Below are 17,549 nucleotides of genomic sequence, written 5' to 3'. Positions count from 1 at the left end.
GTGGGCCACAAGCCCTGGAGGCGCGGGCACCCCCTGGTCGCGCCTACCAGGCTTGTGGGGCCACGTGCACCCCCTCCACTCATTCTAGCTCCCATCTGCTTCGCCTACCTCCAAAAAAATCGTTTCGCGGCTCAAACCCATGTTCTTGCTCTTCTTGATGGGATTTTCGGTCTCCTTGTGCAAAGCACCATTCACCAAGCTGTTTTGGGGAAATTGCTCCTTGGTAAGTGACTCCTCCATTGGTCCAATTAGTTTTTGCTCTAGTGCCTTATACGTCGCGTATTTTTGCTGCCTTGGTGACCCTGTTCTTGAGCTTTGCATGCTAATTTTAGCTGGTCCCAAGTAGTTTTGATGCGTGATATGGCTTCTAGGCACTTGAGGGGGTAGTTGCTACGAGTTTCGTTCGGCCTTGTTCACTTTTCCTTAGAATCACTAAAAATTCAGAAATTTTCAGAGGTAGAAAAGGGAAAATATGAGGAGGTTCTTAAGAGGCTCTTCAAGCCGTGACCCCAAGGATGATGGGAATGAGAAGAAGAAACCCAAGTATCCGGTCCCCCGAGTTGCAGAAGTTCGAGCGTGCGAGTGGCCAAGCGATGTGTTCTTACGCGCCGCCAGACTTTATGAGGACTTCTATTACTTGGTGGAGAACGCAGGCCTTACCGCCTTCGTTGAAGATAAGTGTCTGCAATACCTCCTCCTCACTAATATTTTCGTGCAAAGCTTTAACTTCTATCCAAGGAAGAATCCTCCTATGGTTGAGTTCAAGTTATATGATATCCCCCAGCGCATGTCACTTCAGGATTTTTGCAATGTTTGCAAATTGCCTTATGTTGGGGATATTCATGAACCTCGTCTATGGGACTTGGAGGCTTTCATAGATAATATTGATGTATGAGAGGAGAGAGGAGTGTCTTGCGCTAGAGCTGCTAGCATACATTTTCCCGTGCTTCGGTACTTCTCATTATTCGTGGGGAAATGTTTGATTGGCCGTGGGAAAGCTGGGTCCCTTAGCTCCCCAGATCTTGCGGTTTTGTGTGAAGCCCTTTATAATGATAAAACTTATAGCTTGGGCGCTATAGTAGCTCAACGGTTGAACACGAACTGTTCTAAAGGCGTTGTCTATGGAGGTATTTATGCTACTCGTCTTGCTAGACATTTTGAGATACCCATTAGTCTGGACGAGGAAGAAGAGATTCTTCTTCCCGAGAGATATCTAGATTATGATAGCATGGTTCGCCATGACTTTCTTGATAGAGATATAAATAGAAGGATGATTTATAACCTGGTATTTAGTCAGGGCACTCGTGAGACTATTACTTTGCCTGCTCCTTCTTTGTTCAATGTTCATACAGGCAGGTACATTATTATGCCCTCGGACATCTACGCATATTGGGGCATAGCCCAACCACAGGTGCCCGTGTCCGAGCCACCAGCCGAGTACCAGACGCTAGTCTATCAGTGGGAGCCACAGGAGCTCACACAGTAGTGGCACCCTCAGTACACTCTGGAGTACCCCGGAGCCGGTTATTTCCCTCCTTGGGAGTAGACCAACTTAGGCCAAAAGCCTAAGCTTGTGGGAGTACGTGTTTCTCATCGACTTTATATTCTTGCTTACGCTTTCACTTTGTTAGTCGGTGTTCACACTTTGCCACTGTATCATCCATGCTAGTTTATTTCTTTTTCTCGTTTTCTTCTCGTGTGTTTGTCTAGTTTGAGAAAAACCCAAAAATATTTTCTTGTTCTTCTTTTGCTTGTTGGGAGCTTTCCCGTGTAAATAGTTTTATTTTTCTTTGGGTCAAGGTAGAAGACCATGATTACAATGTTTAGTGGCTCTCGCACGCATATCTGTTTACCTGTTAAAGAGACATATTACTTTCTCTTCTCCTTCGTGTTTGCTTGCAGATTCCAGCTTAGTCCAATGCATGAGCACTCTTATTATTGTTCACATCATTCGGTCGTGCAAGTGAAAGACAGTAATGACGATATATGATGAAGTGACTGAGCCTGGAAAAGCTGGTATGAACTCGATCTATTTTGTTTTTGTAAATATGACTAGCTCATCGTTTCTAGTTCAGCTTTGTTGTGAGAGAAACATGTTTGCAATGACAACTTAGATATCATAGTTTTTGATGCCATGCTTAATTAGCTAGGAGCTTATAATGGTTTGTCTTGGATGCCAACATGAATTTTGAGATGACTATGATGTAGTATGATAGGATGGTATCCTCCTTTGAATGATTCAAGTGGCTTGACTTGGCGCATGTTCACGCATGTAGTTGAAACAAAATCAACATAGCCTCTATGATATTCATGTTCATGGTGATTTATGTCCTACTCATGCTTGCACTCAATGTTAATTAATCTCAATGCATTTTGATGACTGTTGTCGCTCTCTAGTTGGTCGCTTCCTAGTCTTTTGCTAGCCTTCACTTGTACTAAGCAGGAATACTCCTTGTGCATCCACTTCCATAAACCCAAAGTTGTTCCATATGAGTCCACCATACCTACCTATATGCGGTATCTACCTGCCGTTTCAAGTAAATTTGCATGTGCCACTCTCTAAACCTTCAAGAAATAATATGTTTTGCATGCCCGAACCGCTCATGTGGTGACAGGGGGCTATCAGTATCTTCCATGCTAGGCGTGTTATCCTCGATATGTGTTTATTCACTATCATTCACGAGAAAGGGCCGGTAATTGGAATGACCAGTTCCATGCTCAAATCGAAAAGATAATTGCAAACAAAACTCCCCCTCGATTGATGTTGGTAAGGACGGCACCCGAGTATTCGGCTAGTCGTGGAGTGTGATTGATCGGTGGTGGGGGAGTCAAAACTTTACTTTTCTGTTTGGGAACTGCCTATAGCATGTGTAGCGTGGAAGATGGTGAGAACTCTTGGTCATTGCATTGACAATGAAAGCATGCCACCCAAAATTATTGTCTCTGTTTTCAAAGCTTGAGCTCTGGCATCTCTGCAAATCAATGCTTCCATCTGCGAAGGGCCTGTCTATTTATGTTCCCGTTGAGTCATCCTCTTCTTATAAAAGCACCACTTAGAGAGCGCCTCTGTCATTTTTATGCTTTGCTTTTGACTATTATTGAGTATGACTGTGACTGGATCTTCTTTACCATGAATTACAATGTTTAGTCAGGCCTTGGTCTTTGAAGGTGCTCTGCATTTATGTTTTGCGGTCTCAAAAAGAGCTAGCGAGATACCATCTGTTCACACTGCTTCATGATTGTTTTGATTGGAGTGTTGACGTTTGAAACTTATTATTATTGCTCACTAGTTGATTATGCCATTGACATGAGTTTACCGTGAGACCTAAATGTCATTTGCTTATGTGGTTAGCTTGTGATCTTGCTGAAATTCTGGTTATGAGTTAGACATAGTTGCAACAACAAGATCAAACAGAGTTCGTAAAACTTTTTCTTTTGTCTCTTTCAGTTTGTCAACTAAATTGCTTGAGGACAAGCAAGGTTTTAAGCTTGGGGGAGTTGATACGTCCCCGTCGTATCTACTTTTCCAAACTCTTTTGCCCTTGTTTTGGACTCTAATTTACATGATTTGAATGGAACTAACCCGGACTAACGCTGTTTTCAGCAGAATTGCCATGGTGTTGTTTTTGCGCAGAAATAAAAGTTCTCGGAATGACCTGGAAATTTACGGGGATTTTTTGTGGAATATATAAAAAATACTGGCGCAAGAATCAACCGGAGGGGTGGAGCTGAGAGCCCACAAGCCCACCACGCGCGGGCCCCCTGGTCGCGCCTGGCAGGCTTGTAGGACCCACGAAGCTCCGCCGCCTCCAATCTCAACGTTCGTGAGTAATCTCATCGTAGGCTTGCTGGACGGTGATGGGTTCGAAGATATCTATCATGTAATCGAGTTAGTTTTGACGGGGATTGATCCCTAGTATCCACTATGTTCTGAGATTGATGTTGCTACTACTTTGCCATGCTTAATGCTTGTCACTAGGGCCCGAGTGCCATGATTTCAGATCTGAACCTATTATGTTGTCGCGAGTATATGTGTGTTCTAGATCCTATCTTGCAAGTTGTAGTCACCTACTATGTGTTATGACCCGGCAACCCCGGAGTGACAATAGCCGGAACCACTCCCGGAGATGACCATAGTATGAGGAGTTCATGTATTCACCGAGTGATAGTGCGTTGGTGCGGTTCTTTATTAAAAGGAGAACCTTAATATCCCATAGTTTCCATTAGGACCCCGCTGCCACGGGAGGGATGGACAATAGATGTCATGCAAGTTCTTTTCCCTAAGCACGTATGACTACATACGGAATACATGCCTACATTACATTGACGAACTGGAGCTAGTTACATATCTCTCCGTGTTATAACTGTTGCATGATGAATAACATCCGGCATAATCATCCATCACCGATCCAATGCCTACGAGTTTTTCCTACTGGTCCTTGCTATGTTACTTTGCCGCTAATGTTGTCACTGCTGCTACTGTTACTCTGTTGCTACTGATGTCACTGCTGCTACAGTAACTTTGTTGCTACTGGTTACTGTTGCTACTGTTGCTATCATACTACTTTGCTACTGATACTTTGTGCTGGCAGTCCCCTGGCAATGCCACCAGAAAAGAACTGCTTCCAGTTGCTCAACAATTAGCAATTGTCTTGCAATGGCCCACCAGCGTGTGGGATCGTGACAGTTTTCGAGGGTAGAGTATTCAACCCAAATTTGTGTGTTTGACACGATGGGAGTGAAAGGATATTCTCCAGTATTAGCAGTTGAGTTGTCGGCTCAACCACACCTGAAAGATTAGTATCTGCAAGCAGGATATAAGCAACAAATGTAGTATGATAGCAGCGGTGCTACGAAAGAATCTGTTGACGGCAGACTATTCCTAACAGAAGTATCAATGGGGCCAGAAAAGTATTGTAGCAGGTAGCAGCAGTGTAACGAGTAACAACAGTGGCAAGGAATAGCAATAGTGACAGCAGTAGCAAGTAGCAACAGTAGCAAGTAACAGTAGTAGCAACAGTAGTGGCAGCAGCAGTAGGACAAAGCAAGTGACAGTAGCAGCAAGTAACAGTAGCAGCAACAGTAGTAACAGCAGTAGCAGCAGAGCAAGTAATAGTAGCAGCAACAGTAGTAACAACAGTAGCAACAGAGCAAGTAACAGTAGCAGTGGGACAAACTCGTAGGCAATGGATCAGTGATTTGTTGGATGACATTCATCATGCAACAGTTATAACACGGCGAGATATGTGGCTAGCTCCCGTTCGTCGATGTGATGTAGGCATGCATTCCGTGTGTAGTCATACGTGCTTAGGGAAAAGAACTTGCATGACATCTATTGTCCATCCCTCCCGTGGCAGCGGGATCCAAATGGATACTACGGGATATTAAGGTTCTCCTTTCAATAAAGAACCGTACCAACGCATTAGCACTTGGTGAACACATGAACTCCTCAAACTATGGTCATCACCGAGAGTGGTTCCGGTTATTGTCACTCGGGGTTGCCGGATCATAACACATAGTAGGTAACTACAACTTGCAAGATTGGATCTAAAACACACATATATTGGTGACGACATAATAATTTCAGATCTGAAATCATGGCACTCGGGCCCTAGTGACAAGCATTAAGCATGGCAAAGTAGTAGCAACATCAATCTCAGAACATAGTGGATACTAGGGATCAAGCCCCATCAAAACTAACTCGATTACATCATAGATCTCATCCTACTCATCACTGCCCAGCGAGCCTACGAATAGATTACTCATGAACAATGAAGAGCTTCATGGAATTGGAGAGGGAAGAAGGTTGATGATGATGATGGCGACGATCTCCTTGATCCGGAGCCCAAAACGGACTCCAGATCTGCCCTCGAGGACAAGAACGGGATGTGGCAGCGCCTCTGGATCGTAAAACGCGATGAACTCCTGTCTCTTGATTTTTTATGGGACGAAAGGGAAGAAATAGCGCTGGAATTGGGGGCGGCAGAGCCACGTGGGCCCCACAAGCCTGGTGGCCGCGTCCAGGGGGGAGGCCACGGCCACAGGGCTTGTGGTCCACTGGCCCGTCCCCTCCGGTGGATCTTTGTGCATGTATTTTTCATATTTTCCAGAAATATTCTCCATAAATTTTCAGGACGTTCCGAGAACTTTCATTTCCGCACAAAAACAACACCATGGCAATTCTGCTGAAAACAGCGTCAGTCCGGGTTAGTTCCATTCAAATCATGCAAATTAGAGTCCAAAACAAGGGCAAAATAGTTTGGAAAAGTAGATACGATGGAGACGTATCAACTCCCCCAAGCTTAAAACCTTGCTTGTCCTCAAGCAACTCAGTTGACAAACTGAAAGAGAAAGAAAAACTTTGACAAACTCTGTTTGATCTTGTTGTTGCAACTATGTCTAACTCATAACTAGAATTTCAGCAAGATCACAAGTTTACCACATAAGCAAGTGACACATAGGTCTCATGGTAAACTAATATCAATGGCATAATCAGCTAGCGAGCAAATAATAACGAGTTTCAGGTACCAACAATTCAATCAAAACAAGCATGAAGCAATATGAATAGGTGGTATCTCGCTAGCTCTTTCTGAGACAGCAAAACATAAATGCAGAGCACTTTCAAAGATCAAGGGCTGACTAAACATTGTAATTCATAGCAACGAAGATCCAGTCATAGTCATACTCAATATCAATCAAAAGCAAAGCATAAAAATGATATGGGTGCTCTCTAATTGGTGCTTATATAAGAAGACGATGACTCAATAGGAAAGTAAATAGACATGCCCTTCGCAGAGGGAAGCATTGATTTGCACAGGTGCCAGAGCTCAAGCTTTGAAAACAGAAATAATAATTTTGGGTGGCATGCTTTCATTGTCAACGCAATGACCAAGAGTTCTCAATATCTTCCATGCTACTCATGCTATAGGCGGTTCCCAAACAGAAAAGTAATTTTTTAACTCCCCCAGCACCAATCAATCACACTCCACGGCTAGCCGAATCCTCGGGTACCGTCCATACTAACATCAATCTGGGGGGAGTCTTGTTTTACAGTTATGTTTTTGATTTAAGCGTGGAACTGGGCATTCCAATTACCGGCCCCTTTCTCATGAATGACAGTGAATAAACACATGTCGAGGATAACACGCCTACCATGGAAGATACCAATAGCCCCCTATCACCACATGAGCGGTTCGGGCATGCAAAACAGATTATTTCTTGAAGGTTTAGAGAACGGCACATGCAAATTTACTTGGAACGGCAGGTAGATACCGCAAATAGGTAGGTATGGTGGACTCTCATGGAAAAACTTTTGGGTTTATGGAAGTGGATGCACAAGCAGTATTCTGCTTAGTACAAGTGAAGGCTAGCAAAAGACTGGGAAGCGACCAACTAGAGAGCGACAACAGTCATCAAGATGCAATGAGTTTGACTAACATTGAGTGCAAGCATGAGCAGGATATAAATCACCATGAACACGAACATCATAGAGGCTATGTTGATTTTGTTTCAACTACATGCATGAACATGCGCCAAGTCAAGCCACTTGAATCATTCAAAGGAGAATACCATCCTATCACACTACATCATAGTCATCTCAAAATCTATGTTGGCATTCAAGACAAACCATTATAAGCTCCTAGCTAATTAAGCATGGCATCAGAAACTATGATCTCTAAGTTGTCATTGCAAACATGGTTCTCTCTCAACAAAGCTAAATCTGGGACGACAAGCTAGTCATATTTACAAAAACAAAATAGATAGAGTTCGTACCAGCTTTTCCAGTCTCAGTCACTTCATCATATATCATCATTATTGCCTTTCACTTGCCCGATCGAACGATGTGAACAATAATAAGAGTGCTCGTGCATTGGACTAAGCTGAATCTGCAGGCAAACACAAAGGAGAAGACAAAGTAATATGGCTCTTTAACAAATGAATAGGTATGCATGCGAAAGCCATTAAACATTGTAACCATGGTCTTCTACCTTGACTCAAAGAAAAAGAAAACTATTTACACGGGAAAGCTCCCAACAAGCAAAAGAAGAAAGGAAAATCTTTTTGGGTTTTCTCAAAAGGACACAAAACAATAAAACAAGAAAACGAAAATAAACTAGCATGGATAATACAGTGGCAAAGTGTAAACACCGACTAACAAAGTGAAAGCATAAGCATGAATGTAAAGTTGGTGCAAACACGTACTCCCCCAAGCTTAGGCTTTTTGCCTAGCTTGGTCTACTCCCAAGGACGGTCCTGGCGAAACCCAAAATCATAATCGGGGTTATACGGGAGCGCTGCAGCCACTGCCTGAATAGCTGCCTCACGGAGACGAGCAGCCGTCGCCTCCCTCTCATACTCCTCTGCCTCTACTCTGGTTATGTAATATCTCCGTTTTACCTGAAAGTCAAAGAAAGCAGGAGCAGGAAGGGTGATATGGAAAACACGCTTCTGGTTAAATATCAATCGGTATAGGAGGGATTCAACATCCCTCTCAAGGAACTGGTAGCGTGTCATAGCGACGCGGTCAAGGAAAGTTGTATGGAGCGGGGGGTCTCTTGCGCGGATGGGTACTCCAAGAAAATTTGCTATGCGAGTGGCATAGATGCCGCCAAAGAAATCCCCATCAATAGCATTCTTATTCAGCCTCCTTGCTATAGTAGCTCCCATGTTGAAGCTTTTGTCACCCGTCACTGCGCTCTTAAGGATACTAAGGTCGGATGCGCATAGGTGACAATGTTCGACCTTGCCGTTAATGCATCTACCTATGAAGAGGGCAAAGTAGTGCAAGGCAGGGAAATGAATGCTTCCTATGGTAGCTTGCGTGATGTCTCTAGTTTCTCCAACAGTTATACTAGAGACAAAATCTCTAACCGAAGACTTAGCAAGATCATTAAGATTACCCCCAAGGGGTATCTTGCAAATCCTATTGAAATCCTCCAAATCCATGGTGTAGGATTTATCATACAGATCAAACAGTATGGATGAGTCACGGCCAACTGAAAATTTAAATCTAGGCACGAAAGAGGCAGTGAGCATAGCATATTGTTCACATTTATCTAAGAGGAATTCTTCTAACCCAACATTGCGGACAAGTGTATCAAACTCATCCTTGAAGCCTGCTTCGATCATGAACTCATCAGAAGGACATTCACATGGTTGTACCGGTGCGTCCCTTAGTTGATAAGGATCGGGTTCCCGAATAGAAATACGGGGACCCTTCTTACTCGAGGAACCACCATGGAACTTCCTCCTGAATATAATTTCTTTTTGCTGAAATTTTTGAAGTTCAAGAGAAAAGTGAATAAAGACCAACCACACCTTGTAGCAACTACTCCTACTAGTGCCTAGAGACCGTATCACGTGCTAAAACTACTTGGGACCAGCTAAAATCAACATTTCAAGCTCAAGAACAGGGTCACCAAGGTAGCAAGAATACGCGAAGGATAAAGCACTAGAGTAGAAACTAATTGGACCAATGGAGGAGTCACTTACCAAGGAGTAATTTCCCCAAAACGGTTCGGAGAATGGTGCTTTGAGCAAGGAGATCGAAAATCACAGCCAAATGAGCAAGAACACGGATTTGAGCTGCGGAACAATTTTTTCTGGAGGTAGAAGAAGAGAATGGGAGCTGGAATGAGTGGAGGGGGTCCCTGCGGGCCCCACAAGCTTGGTAGCCGCGACCAAGGGGAGGCCGCGGCTACAGGGCTTGTGGCCCCCAGGCCAGCTCTCAGTCCCAATATTTTTCAAAAAATCCAGAAAAATCATATTTGATTTTCAGGACCATTAGAGAACTTTTATTTTCGGGGTACTTTTCTCTGGGACGCTAAAACAGAAAACGGGAAAAATTAAACTAAATCTATCATTTTCCTTCTAAGCAACAGAAACTGAAAGCTTAAAACAGAGGTATGTGACTCCTTGATTCATCCATTTCATGGTCATCGAAAGAAATCCGTCAATGGAGTTGATCAAATCCTCATGAAAAAACTTTTCCGAATCGCAAAAGGAAACAGAGAATTGTTGAATAGCCACTAAGTCACCTCAATGGGGATATGAATCTCCCCAACAAGCAAATCATACTTCATCTTAACACGAGGAATAGGGCATTCAAAGCTCCCAATAAGAATCGATGAAGTTTTTTGATAGCATTGATGCAATGTACTTGATATCGTTTCTTCGGAAAGTCCACTGTATGCTCATTACCGTTGACATGGAAGGTGACATTGCCTTTGCTGCAATCTATAACAACCCTTGCGGTGTTTAAGAATGGTCTTCCAAGAATGATCGCCATGGCATCATCCTCAGGAATATCCAGGATAACAAAGTCTGTTAAGATAGTAACGTTAGCAACCACAACAGGCACATCCTCGCAAATGCCGACAGGGAAAGCAGTTGATTTGTCGGCCATTTGCAGAGAGATTTCAGTGGGTGTCAATTTATCGAGTTCAAGTCTACGATAAAGAGACAGAGGCATAACACTAACACCCGCCTCCAAGGTCACATAAGGCAGTTCTTACGTAGTTTCCTTTAATGGAGCAAGGTATAGTGGGCACTTCGGGATCACCAAGTTTCTTAGGAGTTCCACCTTTGAAAGTGTAATTGGCGACCATGGTGGAGATCTCAAGATCTGGTATCTTACGTTTATTAGTCATGATATCTTTCATGTACTTGGCATATGGAGACATTTTGAGCATATCAATTAACCGCATCTGTAGAAAGACGGGTCTCAACATTTCAATAAAGCGCTCAAAATCCTCATCATCCTTTTTCTTGGATGGCTTAGGAGGAAAGGGCATAGGTCTCTGAACCCATGGCTCCCTTTCTTTACCATGCTTCCTAGCAGCAAAGTCATTCTTATCGTATCTCTTAGGTTGTGGGTTATCAGGATTAACCGTAGGTTCAATCTCCACATCCTTATCATTGCTAGGTTGAGCATCATTATGAACATCGCTGTCCATATTGTCACCAGGTTCATGTTCATCACCAGATTGTGTTTCTGCATCAGACGCAGAAATATCATTTGGTTCTTCAGGTGTGACAGTATTTGGTGAACTGACATGTAGGTTTCTATCATCCTTCTTCTTATTCTTAGGATGACTGGGTGTATCAGCATTAATTCCTTGAGAATCTTGATCAATTCTCTTAGGATGGCCTTGAGGATACAAAGGTTCCTGAGTCATTTTGCCTCCTCTAGTAATGACTCTGACAGAGTTGTCATTTAATTCATTGGGCAAGTTATTCTGAGCTTTAAGTACTTGTTCTAGCTGAGTAGTAATCATAGAGGCATGTTTACTCAGAAGCTTCAGATCATTGACATTTCTGTCTACACAAGCACTTAAATGACTAAGCATACGAGTACTTTGTTCCAATTGTGTGTTAACATAATCATTGAAACTCTGTTGTTTGGCAACAAAGTTGTCAAATTCATCAAAGCATAGGCTAGCAGGTTTGTCAAAAGGAATATCACTCTCATTGAATCTACGCAGAGAATTCACCTCTACTACTTGTATGGGGTTATCGAGACCATGGATCTCTTTGATAGGCGGTAGATTTTTGACTTCTTCAGATCTAATGCCTTTCTCTTGCATATATTTCTTGGCTTCTTGCATATCTTCGGGACTGAGGAATAGAATACCTCTTTTCTTAAGAGTTGGCTTAGGAGGTGGTTCGGGAAAAGTCCAAGCATTATCGTTGATCAAGAAGTTATTCAGTAGGATCTCAACTTGTTCTACAGTTCGTTCCCTAAAAACACAACCGACACAACTATCTAGGTGGTCTCTAGAGGCATCGGTAAGTCCGTTATAGAAGATATAAAGTATCTCGTTCTTCTTAAGAGGGTGATCAGGCAAAGCATTCTGTAGCTGGATGAGCCTCCCCCAAGCTTGTGGGAGACTCTCTTCTTTGAGTTGAGCAAAGTTGTATATTTCCTGCAAGGCAGCTTGCTTCTTATGGGCAGGGAAATATTTCTCACAAAAGTAATAGACCATATCCCGGGGACTACTCACACATCCAGGAGCAAGAGAAGTGAACCAGGCTTTAGCGTCATCCTTTAGAGAGAAAGCAAACAACTTAAGGATATAGTAGTAGCGGATCTTCTCCTCACTAGTGAAAAGGGTGGCTATATCGTGTAGTTTGGTAAGATGGGCTACGACCGTCTCAGACTCATAACCGTGGAAAGGATCAGATTTGACTAGAGAGATTATTTCAGGGTCGACAGAGAATTCATAATCCTCATCGGTGATAAAGATAGGTGAAGTGGCAAACTTCGGGTCATATTTCATCCTAGCTTTCAGAGATTTTTCCTTCCACTTGAGAAGTAATTTCTCAGCGTCATAGGCATCCTTACACGCAAGAAAATCCTCAGCTATCTCTCCGTCCATAACGTAACCCTCAGGTATATCGGGCAATTCATATCCAGGAGAGCTAGATCTAGTAGGAGCAAAAACAGGTTCTATCTCAATAGTATCGACAGTTTCAGAAGCATCACGAGCATTGGCAGTAACTCTAGCAATATGAGCATCAAGGAATATCCCTAGTGGCATATCAGGCAAAGCAGTATCAAGCATAGCATCATCAGGCAAAATAGCATCTCTAGCATCATCAGGCAAAGCAGTATCCAGCATAGCATCATCAGGCAAAATAGCATCTCTAGCATCATCACGCAAGGCAGTATCAAGCATAGCATCTCTAGGAGTATCATGCATAGCATCTCTAGCAGTATCAGGCATAGCATCTCAAGCAGTATCACGCATAGTAGCATCATAAGCATCATCAATAGCAGTAGCATCTCTAGCATCATCTAGCACAGGCGACGTATCAAGATTTCTAGCAGGAGGTGGTGTCGCAAACTTACTCATAACCGAAGGTGAATCAAGTGCAGAGCTAGATGGGAGTTCCTTACCTCCGTTCGTAGTTGAGGGCAAGACTTTGGTTCTTGGATCTTTCAGATTCTTCATAGTGATCAGCAGATATAAATCCCAAGTGACTCAAAGAATATAGCTATCCCTCCCCGGCAACGGCGCCAGAAAAGAGCTGCTAGCAGTTCCTCGGCAACGGCGCCAGAAAAGAGCTGCTGGCAGTCCCCTGGCAATGGCACCAGAAAAGAACTGCTTTGAGTTGCTCAACAATTAGCAATTGTCTTGCAGTGGCCCACCAGCGTGTGGGATCGCGGCAGTTTTCGAGGGTAGAGTATTCAACCCAAATTTGTTGGTTCGACACGATGGGAGTGAAAGGATATTCTCCAGTATTAGCAGTTGAGTTGTCGGCTCAGCCACACCTGAAAGATTAGTATCTGCAAGCAGGATATAAGCAACAAAGGTAGTATGATAGCAACGGTGCTAGGAAAGAATCTGTTGACGGCAGACTATTCCTAACTGAAGTATCAATGGCGCCAGAAAATTATTGTAGCATGTAGCAGCAGTGTAACGAGTAACAACAGTGGCAAGGAACAACAATAGTGACATCAGTAGCAAGTAGCAACAGTAGCAAGTAACAGTAGTAGCAACAATAGTGGTAGCAGCAGCAGGACAAAGCAAGTGACAGTAGCAGCAAGTAACAGTAGTAACAACAGTAGCAGCAGAGCAAGTAACAGTAGCAGCAACATTAGTAACAATAGTAGCAACAGAGCAAGTAACAGTAGCAGTGGGACAAACTCGTAGGCAATGGATCGGTGATTTGTTCGATGACATTCATCATGCAATAGTTATAACACGGAGAGATATGTGGCTAGCTCCCGTTCATCGATGTGATGTAGGCATGCATTCCGTGTGTAGTCATACGTGCTTAGGGAAAAGAACTTGCATGACATCTATTGTCCATCCCTCCCGTGGCAGCAGGGTCCAAATGGATACTACGGGATATTAAGGTTCTCCTTTTAATAAAGAACCGGACCAACGCATTAGCACTTGGTGAACACATGAACTCCTCAAACTATGGTCATCACCGGGAGTGGTTTCGGTTATTGTCACTCCGGGGTTGCCGGATCATAACACATAGTAGGTAACTACAACTTGCAAGATCGGATCTAAAACACACATATATTGGTGACAACATAATAATTTCAGATCTGAAATCATGGCACTCGGGCCCTAGTGACAAGCATTAAGCATGGCAAAGTAGTAGCAACATCAATCTCAGAACATAGTGGATACTAGGGATCAATCCCAGTCAAAACTAACTCGATTACATGATAGATCTCATCCTACTCATCACCGCCCAGCGAGCCTACGAATAGATTACTCACGAACGATGAAGAGCTTCATGGAATTGGAGAGGGAAGAAGGTTGATGATGATGATGGCGACGATCTCCTTGATCCGGAGCCCAAAACAGACTCCAGATCTGCCCTCCAGGGCAAGAACGGGATGTGGCGGCGCCTCTGGATCGTAAAACGCGATGAACTCCTCTCTCTTGATTTTTTCTGGGACGAAAGGGATTAAATAGTGCTGGAATTGGGGGCGGCAGAGCCACGTGGGCCCCACAAGCCTGGTGGCCACAGCCAGGGGGGAGGCCGCGACCACAGGGCTTGTGGCCCACTGGCCCTTCCCCTCTGGTGGATCTTTGCGCACATATTTTTCATATTTTCCATAAATATTCTCCGTAAATTTTCAGGACGTTCCGAGAACTTTCATTTCTGCACAAAAACAACACCATAGCAATTCTGCTGAAAACAACGTCAGTCCGGCTTAGTTCCATTCAAATCATGCAAATTAGAGTCCAAAACAAGGGCAAAAGAGTTTGGAAAAGTAGATACGATGGAGACGTATCACTTTGCTACAGATACTAAATCTTTCAGGTGTGGTTGAATTGACAACTCAACTGCTAATACTTGAGAATATTCTTTGGCTTCCCCTTGTGTCGAATCAATAAATTTGGGTTGAATACTCTACCCTCGAAAACTATTGCGATCCCCTATACTTGTGGGTTATCAAGACCTTTTTCTGACGCCGTTGTCGGGGAAGCATAGCTATATTCTCTGAGTCACTTGGGATTTACGTATGCTGGTCACTATGAGGAATCCAAAAGATCCAAGAACTAAAGTCTTGCCCTCAACTACGAGGACAGGTAAGGAACTGCCATCTAGCTCTCCACTTGATTCACCTTCAATTATGAGTAAGTTTGCGACACCACCTCCTGCTAGAAATCTTGATATGTCGCCTGTGCTTGATGATGCTACTTCTGCTGCCCATGATGCTTATGATGATGCTATGCTTGATACTGCTTTGCCACTAGGTGCATTCCTTGATGCACAAATTGCTAGAGTTGCTGCTAGATGTGATGATAGTTCTGAAACTGCCGAGATTATTGAAGTAGAACCTGCTATTTTGCTTGTTAGAACTAGCTCGCCCGGGGAAACCCTGTCCACCAAATGAGAGGGATTTTAGGGCCTTTCGGCCCACGCGGGGATAATCCCCACAAAACGCCCCAAACCCTGTCTACCAAACGAGGCCTTAGGGTGGATGTTTTTTTGAGCCGGGCAAACAACCCCTTTCCATTACAAAGAACAGAAATACAACAGTTCCAGAAAATAGTTCAGGTAAGAGAAAGATAGACGAAGTTTCAGGTATTGTCGGAAGACCCATGGGACATTCGATCGCCGTCGAACCGAATGCCATGTCACCATTCTAGCAATACACAAATCACCACCAATACATCTATTACAGGCCCAAGTCTAGACAGACAAGGGTAGACATGAGACTACTAGAGACCCCCAAGACCACGAGATTGAAGTCTCGGGGTTCACTCCCTTGTGATCTTTTGTCTGTCCGACTCGCACATCTTTATCAACTGCATAGTGTTCGCTCTCACCATCTCCGCGCCAGAGCATAATTCCCCTGCATCGCCCTCCTGTTGAAGCCTTGCACAATACAATATGAATGAGCACATTGAAAATACAATTTCAAGTGGGGTTTTGGTCATTTGATTTTCAAACATAGCACGGTTACGAGCCAACCAGATAGCCCAGCAAGCACCCGCAAGACCCAACGTGTAATACTTTCCTCCTGCAGGCAGGAAAGCATTACACCAGGAAAAGTATTGCCAATAGGAGTTGGGAAATATTCAGTCCCTAGAGTAACCCCCACAGATCTCCACATAATCCTAGCAACAGGGCAGGTAAAGAAAAGATGTTGTGAGGTGTCCCTTTCGCGACAAAAGGAGCATTTGGGATTCCCGGGCCAATTTTTTCTTTTCATCACATGCCTAGTCAACACATCATCTTGTGACAGTTTCCACATGAATATTTTAATTTTAAGAGGTAATTTTGCTTTCCAAATCCACTTATAGTGGCAGCCATGAAGTGGTTTTTCCAACCACTTATACATGGATTTGATAGAGAACTTGCCATCACTAGTCAACCCCCGCATCACTCTGTCACTATTCTGATTCAGGGTAATTCGAGAGATAGTATTATGCATCTCACTCCATTGAACTCTAAGCTCCGGATTTAACCTTCTCCTAAAGAAGGAATTATCATCCACTGAGTACAATTTCTCCACAGTGCAATCAGGTTCATTGCATATATAAAACAACAAAGGGAATTGCTCCTTGAACGGAGGAAGCCTGTTAATTGAATCCTGCCACACTCTGGCAATATTCCCCGACTCAATGTTAATTTTCCTCCCCACCAAATAGTATTCCTTGACCTTTAAAATCGCCTTCCAGCATGGTGAATCGGAGAATCTGGGCTCAATAGTAGCCACAAACTTATTACGGAGATATCTAGCTTCGATAATATCTTGCCAGACCCCCTTGTGTGTTTCCAATTTCCACCACCATTTAACCATCAATCTGATATTCTGTTTACGAAGGTCTTTGGCCCCTAGACCCCCTTTATTTTTTGACCAAATGATATCTCCTCTTCTTATTGCTACCTTGCCAGGAAAACCTTCGTCTATGTTTATCTAGCTTTTCAATGAAATGATTTATTCATGAGCCACACAGACATGTGGTAAATGGAGATCTGAGTGATAAACAGAGTCAATGAGTGTGAGCCTACCTCCCATGGAAGCAGCATTACCTATCCAGGCCTCAAACCATTTTATATATCTCTCCACTATAAATTCCTAGTCAGAATTCTTCAGCGTGATATAGCTAACACGCATACCAAGATATTTGATTTGAAAGTTGCCAATATCACAATTAAACATATCAGCATATGTTTTCACCACATTATCATCACCCCATATAGTGAAATTTTTACTTTTCTAATAGTTAACTTTAAGTCTCGAAATCACCTCAAAAATATAAAGCAGTAACTTAAAGTTAACTTCCTTCTTCACATCATGTTCTATGCAGATGATCATGTCATGTGCATACTGCAGAACAACAATCCCATCAGGGATGAGATCTGAAGCAAGCCCTAGCATTCTTAATCATCTTAGGGTGGCTGTTGGAGATGAATATTTTGGGTAAAAACATCATCTTTTGATACCCTAAAATTTAGGGAAACGTTTATACACGGCGCGCCGGCCGAACCGTTTCGGCCGGACGCATCGTGTTCGTCCGATCAGGGCGGATCGCGCGCGTCCCCTCCCCCCGCGCAGGTCACCGTCG

Source organism: Hordeum vulgare, chromosome 4H (genome assembly GCF_904849725.1).
Source record: "Hordeum vulgare subsp. vulgare chromosome 4H, MorexV3_pseudomolecules_assembly, whole genome shotgun sequence".
Lineage (NCBI taxonomy): Eukaryota > Viridiplantae > Streptophyta > Magnoliopsida > Poales > Poaceae > Hordeum > Hordeum vulgare.
Note: the sequence above shows the minus strand (reverse complement) of the source record.